The 8,744-nt window shown below is 39.5% G+C and overlaps 1 long non-coding RNA gene across 1 annotated transcript; it reads right to left on the bottom strand.

Moving 5' to 3' along the window:
• Positions 1–1,399: 1,399 nt before the first annotated feature.
• On the bottom strand, positions 1,400–8,744 carry LOC106992852 (uncharacterized). The gene is made up of 3 exons (XR_001438943.3): positions 7,917–8,744; positions 5,154–5,479; positions 1,400–3,276 (listed from the first exon to the last, which is right to left on the bottom strand). It is a non-coding gene; the product is annotated as an uncharacterized LOC106992852 (long non-coding RNA).

The raw sequence follows: 8,744 nt of genomic DNA, 5'->3' as shown, positions 1-8,744 counted from the left end.
GGCTACCTACTCAGAGAAACTTGGACACAATCAGTATGAGGAATTAATGAGAACAGGAAAGTCTTAGTGTGCTTATATCACGTAACATCTACATGTCAGCAAATCTATTGACAGGCCTTTTTCAGCATAAACTTTGTCAGTCTCTTAATCTTGGCTCTTCTACATCAATTTAATAGGGTTGTCTTAAAAACAAACAAATGAGAACAACGAAAAAGCCGCAACAGATGGTTTATGAAATTGCAGAAGTTTGAAGCAGAAAGAGAGCCATAGAAATAATCTGATCACATTCATCCATTATAAATGTCATCTATAGCTTCCTTGTCAAGATTATCAAGGATCTCCGTTGATTACTTCCAGTGATAAGAAGTCACTTATGAGAGAGGTCATTTCATTTTAATTATCAGTTAAATAATCATTCCACTGAAATCTCCCTCTCTTAATTTTCCACCCAATGGAGCTACCTAGAAAGCATTAAATTTTACTTTCTCTTGACAGTTCCCTTATACGTGAAAACAGAATTAGGGTCCCCATTCAGTTTTCTTTCTTCAGTTAAATGTCTCCTTTTCTTTCAGTGTTATCTCCTCATTTCAAGTAGTTTTCTGGTTTTATAATACTTAGCATACTAGTTGCTCTCCTCTGGATAAATTCCACATTGTCAATTTTACTTTTAAACTTTTATGCTCAGAACTGAGTAGGATATAGCTGCTGTGCTTGATGGAGCAAAGTCATGCAGAAAGTAGCAGTTTTTCTCCAGTGGTTATGCCCAACTGTTTTCATATTCGGCTTTGTCACACAGTCATGCCTGGGGCAGGTCAAGATCCTTCAGATCAAGACCTGGGCTCTTCTAGGAAGTAAAATACAAAGTTTTTACTGCAGAGGACACCTCTGACAGAAGTCTCTCTTTCTCTCTCTCTTTCTCTCCCTCCTTTGCATTTTAAGTTGCACTTTGTAAACAACTAAGTCAAAGCACTATTCAGCCCCTGAAAAATAGAAGCAAGCCCTCTAAATAATAGAATGCGTTAAATAAGAATTCCAAACATTGTATACATATGACACTTGAAAGAGTTTTCCTGAAAGTAGCCCGACCTGTTAAAAACCTTGGCTCTAGCCATAATGTTGATGATATGTTTGAACTCCTGAGGCATACGATCTCTCATGTAGGTTAGGCTGTTAATACAATACCTTATGGCATCTAACAATGACAAAAATCATGTTGCAGTTGAGTCAAGCTTAACCATACCATGGGCAGGTAAGTTTTTATTAAAAAAAAAAAATCCCTACTTGAGTGCCCATCAATTCCGGTATGCCTGGGTTATATTTGTCTCTCTCTGTTTTTCAATATAGGTCCCAAGAGAAAATTGATCTTATTTCCAGTTCCTAATGAAAATACGAGATTTTTAAAAACTACAATGAAAGGTTTCAATTTATAGAGGGTGTATTCTCTTCCTCAAGTTGGAGCATCTGCAATACCTTCCCTCAAGTGAAATGTTCATCTTATTTAGAGGATATTAGGATGGTTTGCTATTTCCTGTGCCTCACGACTGCATACGTATTTGCCAACTGATATTTAATAAAACCATTCAAGGACCATGACATTTCGTTGGATGGCACAGTAAGGAGAGAAGTCTGATGAGAGCAAACCCGTACGGCAGGAATTGGAGGAAGGTACAAGGAAAGTATCTTTGCTTTTGCATTTGGGAGATTCAAAGAAGCAGGTTTTTTGTTTGTTTGTTTCTTAGAAAACAACAAAGTTGTCTCTCCCCCCCTACTACACAGAACCACTTTCAGAGAAGACTTTTGAAAGCTTCGACAACAACAAAAAACTAAACTAAAACTAAACAAAATCTTTCCGGCTACTAAAACAGGGTTTGCTTCATCTTCAAGATGTTCTTTCACAGCCATGTCCTAGTTATGACAGTGTGGAAAGTCGGAATGACAACCACCAAACCAAACTGGTCTCTATCTTCACCCTCTCACAGAAAAAAAAAAAAAAAAAAAAAAAAGCCCCATCTTGGAATGTGCTCTGAAGATTTTCTCATCTCACTGAAGCTAGGAAAGAATTCACCCCAGAGGCTAGAGCAACATGCTTGGCTAAGCTTCCCACAAAACCAAGGGCCGCTTGCCTGAAAGGTTTTCCTTTCATTGGAATCGCTTACGGATATGTCATCACTGACTCATATCTCATAAACACGATTTACAAAAAAAGCTTGTCAGCTGGGTTTTATTAAATTGTAAATTAAAAAAAAAAAAAAACCTGCATCCAGAATATCCAACAAGCTCAACACCCACAGATTCACTGGCTCATCTTCCAGCATCATGTGGTGGTTGATAAGTCTGAAGAACACACACACCTCATCAGCTCCCATCAAACTCTCTCTGCACCCACGGGAAAGCTCCACATTCACAGAATTCCTCCCACACAGGCCTGCACCCCATCAGCACAAGCAAAGATGAGGATTTACTCTGTGAGTCCAAAGAAAATAAATTGCTCCATTTATACATGACACATGAAAGAAAAAGTCATGCTTATGTCAAGCTAGAAATACACTTTTTAAAAGACAAAATTGTTACTTAAAAAAGGAAAAGTGCTTTGGCTCAGGAATGCCTGGTGAGTGCAATAATTCAATTAAAATGCATTGTTCTGACTCTGGCAAGTATTCATTTGTTCACCAATATTTTAGAGAAGTCTATTCTCATTGGTTCTTTGAGTTCGTGGAAAGCTTCATGTCATGTTATTGGATTGTCTTGTATTTTAAATGATTACTATATAGGCATCCTGGGAAGATGGAAAGACATTAAAAACCCTAAATCCTAGGCACCTCTTCTATCTACTTTACAAAATAGTGTCTACGAAATAATTCAACAGAAGCAAAGGGTATGGAATCCTTAGTAAAACCTGAAATAAGTGAAGAAAATTATGCCTTTCAGAATCTGGAAGGCATTTATATGCCTTTCCACATCAGTAGGCTGGATTTAAACTGCGATGATAGGAGAGCTAGGATTTATAATGAGACCAGTTTAAGTTACTGTGTTGATGATGTATTTTATTAGAGTAGCACTACTGGGGACAAACATCTTCTAAAAATGGATGAAGGCAGCAACATGACAAGTTTGTTTTCAGCTCACATAAGCCTTAAGAATTGTTTTCTTCATTAGTGCATGACTTTCCTTGCAGTTCTGATTCTGGGACCCAGTCTTCTGTCATACTGTGGCTCTGGTAACTTCAATATATGTTTTCCAAAACAAATTATCCAAGGCATCTGGGTGAATCTGAAACTAAAGGCAAGAGCATAGGAAATGACATGTAATCAACTATCATGGACCACCATGGAAATAGCACTTACCACTTCTACACACATCTCATTGGCCGGGACTCGGTCATGTAACCTCACCTGACTTTAGGGAACACTGGAAATGTCTCCTAATTGTATGCTCAGGAGAAAAAGAGGATGGGTTTGGTAAACAGCAGGCCAGTTTTTGCTACTTAAGGAAAAGAAGAAATTCCCATTCTACCCTCTTTCCTCTTCCAGTGAGAAGGCACGACAAGGACCACAGCTCATCCTCATTCAGTGTGCAGCAGACATTTAGGAGAGACTTTCATCAGTGATTCCAGAGACTGTTTTATTTCAGTTCCTCTCCCGAGAGTTCTCTTAACAGAGAGTAAGTATCAAAACTGGAGCTTCTGATAATTGTACCATGGGCCTGGGCCTTGGTATTCTGAATAATAATTACTAAGGCATTCTGCTGAACTGGGTTTTTAAGATCAATTGTATCTGAGTTGCCACACCATGGAATGTCTTTCTGTGATTTTTTTCACTGTCAAATCTATGTGTGTTTGATCATGTAGACAACCTTTCTTTTGTTTTTCCATTCCTTTCAAAAAGTAAATTGAGACAGCTTACAAAATAAAATTCAACAAGTAAATAATAGACCCCTGGACCTTGAAAATGGAATATTATTGGTAGTAAAATTAAATGAAGATGGGGGTGAGAGTATTACATTTAATGTATACATGCATGTCTTTAAAAGAGAGGGATGAAGTTGAGGGTTGTAAATAAGCTCATTTAATAGTGGCCAAAGCAAAGAATGCGACCTCAAACATAGGGCCTGTAATTCTCTCTCATGCTGCCCTGATGTGCTCTTTCCTGCCAGGGACTCCTACATTTCCCTAAATCTGTTAACAGCAAGAACAGAGTAGAGGGGAAAATTCTTGAAAAGAATACTTAATATGAGTGATGAAATCAAGTGCTAAATTTAAAAAGAAAGGAACGGGATGGGCAATTATTATAGCAAAAAGAGAAAAGGAAAAGTGAAAAACAGAGAAAGAAAACTGGCAATCTAACTCATTTTTGACTAGAAACAGGACACAAGAAGCAAACTGGTGGTGGTGTGTTGGAGGGGGGAGGTGGCGGTGTTTAAGCAAGGATGTCAGACTCCCCAGATTAAACTAGTGAAGAACAGGAAGGGAGAAGGAGAGGGAGAAGAGGCAAAATGCACAAAACTCCATAAAAGGGAGCTGAGTGTCCATGTGTTTGAATAGATGGATATAAATAGAACATCACAGTATTCGGAATGTTTGTGGAACTCCTTATGATAACAATGAGCATCCTATTAAAAATAGGATGCTTACCTTCCAAATTCTATCAAAACGTAACAGGAAATAAATATTAACCAAAGTACCAAAAAGCATAGTAAAAATGGAATGAGTTATTGTATATATCTGCAATGAATGTCTTAGCACAAAATGGGAGTTCAACTAAAAAAAACAGAAATGGTTCAAAAATTTATGGTGTGTTTTCTGAATAAAATACTACGTAGCTATTAAAGAGAACATCGTGGAAACACCATAACAACAAGTCTAATTGTTTATTATTTAGTAGCAATAAAAAAGGAAGGGTCAAGAGGATATGTATGCTGTCATTACAACCGTGTAAAACAACTGTGGACAACAAATAAAAAAAATTGTGAAAAATATTATGTATTGAAGATCATGGAGATAGAATTTTTATTTAAATAGTCTAACTGGTATATTATTATTTCAACAAGAATAAATAGAGACAGAGAAACAAAAATAAATACTGTCCAATATCTCTTAGTGTTTGACTTAACAAGAGTGTCTGGAAGTGTTGGGGGGACCAAGTTTGGAGCATTACCGTGGATTGAAATTGTGCTCTGCTAAGACTGGGATGAACATGCACAGAGACACCCTGGGCAGCTCTGCTCATGCCTTTGTCACCCAGCCTGACCCTCCCTTGCTCAAGTTGCAGAGAGGTCCATGTGTGTTCAGTGGTCCCAGCAGGACCAGAAGCATCAAGGGCCTCCTTGGCCATCCTTGGCGCCTGTGGCCATTCCTTCAGCTTCTGCCTCAGCTTCTTCACATGCCAGTATCAAGGAGGGAGATAAATTATGTCCTCTGGGCTTCAGTTTCCTCCTGTGTCAACCCAACAGCTTGGGTGAGGATTGAGGGGAGTGCAGTACTCTGTAAAGGAGAAAGTACCATTAGGTACAGATGGGAGCTGCATGCTTCCACCTTGCCACTGTCCTCTTTTTACTTCTCCTTCTCTCTATCTCTTGCTCTCTCTCTCTGTCTCTATCGGTCACACACACACACACACACACACACACAAGCATTTATACATATTCATGCACTCCTTCTGCTCTATGTATCCTCAGCTCTGTCGTTAGTGAACACAGGTTGCTCCCTCTTGGCTCCAAGAAGGACGTGCTATTATTTTTGCTTGCCAAACTCATCCTTCAAGTTCCACTGACGCCTCCTTCATTTTATCTGTCTACTAACCACTTGAAATGAATGCTTTTTGTTGTTGCCATTTATAGGACAGAATAATTTTGCACTGTGATAAGATTATTCGTCTGGAATTTCAGAAATCCCCATATACCTGGAGAGACTGATTAAGGGGATCTCTGCAATAAAGTGCTGCCACAGGTTGGTCACCACGGGAAGCCCTCTCAATGTTTCAAAGCACTTTGAGCAATATTCATTTTATTATTTAAAATAAAATATTTTTTAAAATATTATTAAAATGTATTATTTATTATTAATGCCATCAAAACTCAAGGAGTCAAGTAGAATGGAATGCATTACTATAATCATTTTATAAACGAGGAATAGGAGGCCTAGATATATTGCAAAACGCATGTAAGATTAATATCCAGTCAATGGCAGAACTGGGAATAGAATTCAGGACTGTCTGGGCCTCGGTCCTAAGCTCCCTGAAGTACACTTGTGTTTCCCTAATGCTGATTATTACGGCTCTACGAGGTAGGAGGTTGTGTCTATACTACTAGTTCTCAAACCGTAAGGTGTATCAGAGTCGCCAGCTGGTAGGCCCCATCTCAGACTCTCTGATGAGTTTATGATTCTGCAGATTTGGGGTAGGCTTTGGTCATTTGCATTTCGAACAATTTTCCCAGGAAATGCTGATACCACTGATGACTTTGAGAACTACTCATCTCTATAAATCCTTGGAGTTGCTGAAAATAAACTATTGACCAGCCAATTCTATCAATTGCTTCTCCATCAATGACATTTTTTTAAAAAAGTCACTATTCCCAATTGCAATGGTGCTATACTTTTCCTGGTCAAGTTTCCCAACTTACAAAATGCCTTCGGATATTGTGTTTAATGGAGTGTGTGGTGGGGAAGGAGTTGCCAAATGCATGGGTCTTTGGCCCTTATTAATATTTAGAGTTTCCTGAACCTTAAGAAAAGCGGGGCTCAACAGCATGGTAGAGAGACGTGCTGAAACAAACAGAACCATTCAGGGCAACAGGAACGAGCTAACGTGTACGTTAAATGTTAACTCCCTTTAAAAATAAAATAACACAGAAAGTAATCTTCGCTGGGGAAATAGATCACACTAGATTAGGCAAATGTTGTTGTTTCAGGTGGCTAACCTTATTGCTCTAAACTCGAGCCTGGAGTTAAAAAACAAAACCACGAGCTGGAGGGTCAGTCTACAGTGCAGTAGTTTGAATCCAGTCCTATTAACAGTAACTTAATACTATGAATTCGGGAAGTTTGGACTTTGGCCCTCTTGCTCAGGAGACCTTAAAAATAAAGATAGCTGCACAGTGAACATGAGCCACCCGCTTATTTTCCATTAGGTACCTGGTGAGAGATATTTATTTCGCCTGTTGTCTGCTGGATGATTTTTTCCAGGGTCAAAAGTACGATTGTGTACTGGGTACACAAGTGTGGAGTTAAGTATGGGGGGCCCTAGAACGGGAGCTTGAACAGATGCTCTTGGAACAGTTGTACATAATTCACTCCTCTTGGAATTTGGCTTCCCCAGTACAACCTCAGTCATGTGAAACATTAAGCCAGGGTGGATGGTTGTCAACTGCAGAGCTTATCCACTGCGCTGCTGAAAGGCCAGCAACGGGACGCTGTCACGGTGGACAGGTTGCTATGCTGAGAAAATTATGGCCACCACACACATTAAGCAAGAGATCTCAGCTCCGAAAAACCCGATAAAACCCTCAAGAGCGTGAACAGGGAATAGTTGTCTGGAGAGAGCGGAGAAAGGCACCACAATGATTCAGTTTGATGATCTAAACAAGGAACAGACACACCACCACAAAACCTGGTCATAATTGTCTCTCTCACAGACATCAACATCTAGCCATGCTGCACACTGTTCATTTCCCAAGGGTCTTACCCTTGGACACCTTCATTAAAACACTGAATTATGCTGCGCTCCTCCTGTCCTTTGCATTCCATGAATAAGCCATGCCTCTGCTAGTTCCAGCCTGAAGTTTATGCGGTACCTTCTATACACCAAGCATTAGATTAGTGAAATCCCACAATGTAAGGTCAATGTCAATACCTTTTTGAAAGACGTTATTCGAATCAATTTACAAATAAGAAAGACTAAATGATAGGTTTAGTAACTTACCCAAGGCGAAAGAGGTAGGAAGCATGAAAATCAGAATCAGAGTCGTAACTGGTTGCAAAATACCTTGGTTGATATTTTAGACATTGTTCTCTCTGCTTATGATGTTTTTCCAGTTGTCTGCCAAGGCAACATCATCTTTTTAGTCCTGGTCACAGTCCAATGCTATCTCTTCCGTGTGGCTTTCCTGGAACCCTTCCTCTGACCAAGCACAGCTGCTTACGCTTCGTTCTTGCATCCTCACAGCCTTTGTGTGCACATAGAGTATATATCACAATTATCTGCAATTATCTACATGTTTATCTTCCAGATTTCATATACCATGCATGCTTAAGGACACTTCACCTCATTTATCTTTACGTATTAAATACCTGGTGCTCAATAAATATATGTTGAATTAAACTAAACTATACCTCTAATTATAACACCATTCAGAGTTGGCTTCTAGGTTGGGCACGGTGGCTCACACTTGTAATCCCAGCACTTTGGGAGACCGAGGAGGGCAGGTCACTTGAGGTCAGGAGTTCGAGACCAGCCTGGCCAACGTAGTGAAACCCTGTCTCTATTAAAAGTATAAAAATTAGCTGAGTGTTGTGGTGGGCACCTATAATCCCAGCCACATCAGGAGGCTGAGGCAGGAGAATTGCTTGAAGCAGGGAAGCAGAGGTTGCAGTGAGCCAAGATTGTGCCACTGCACTCCAACCTAGGCGACAGAGTGAGACTTTGTCTCAAAAACAAAAAACAAATGAAAAACAGAGATGGCTTCTAATTATATTGCATAAGCAAAATTGCTCCTTAGGCTTAAGTCTAATTGCTTACTATCCACATAAG

The sequence above is a fragment of the Macaca mulatta genome, chromosome 13 (genome assembly GCF_049350105.2).
Source record: "Macaca mulatta isolate MMU2019108-1 chromosome 13, T2T-MMU8v2.0, whole genome shotgun sequence".
In the NCBI taxonomy this organism is placed as follows: Eukaryota; Metazoa; Chordata; class Mammalia; order Primates; family Cercopithecidae; genus Macaca; species Macaca mulatta.
The sequence above is the reverse complement of the archived record's forward strand: the minus strand, read 5'-3'. Positions and strand labels throughout refer to the sequence as shown.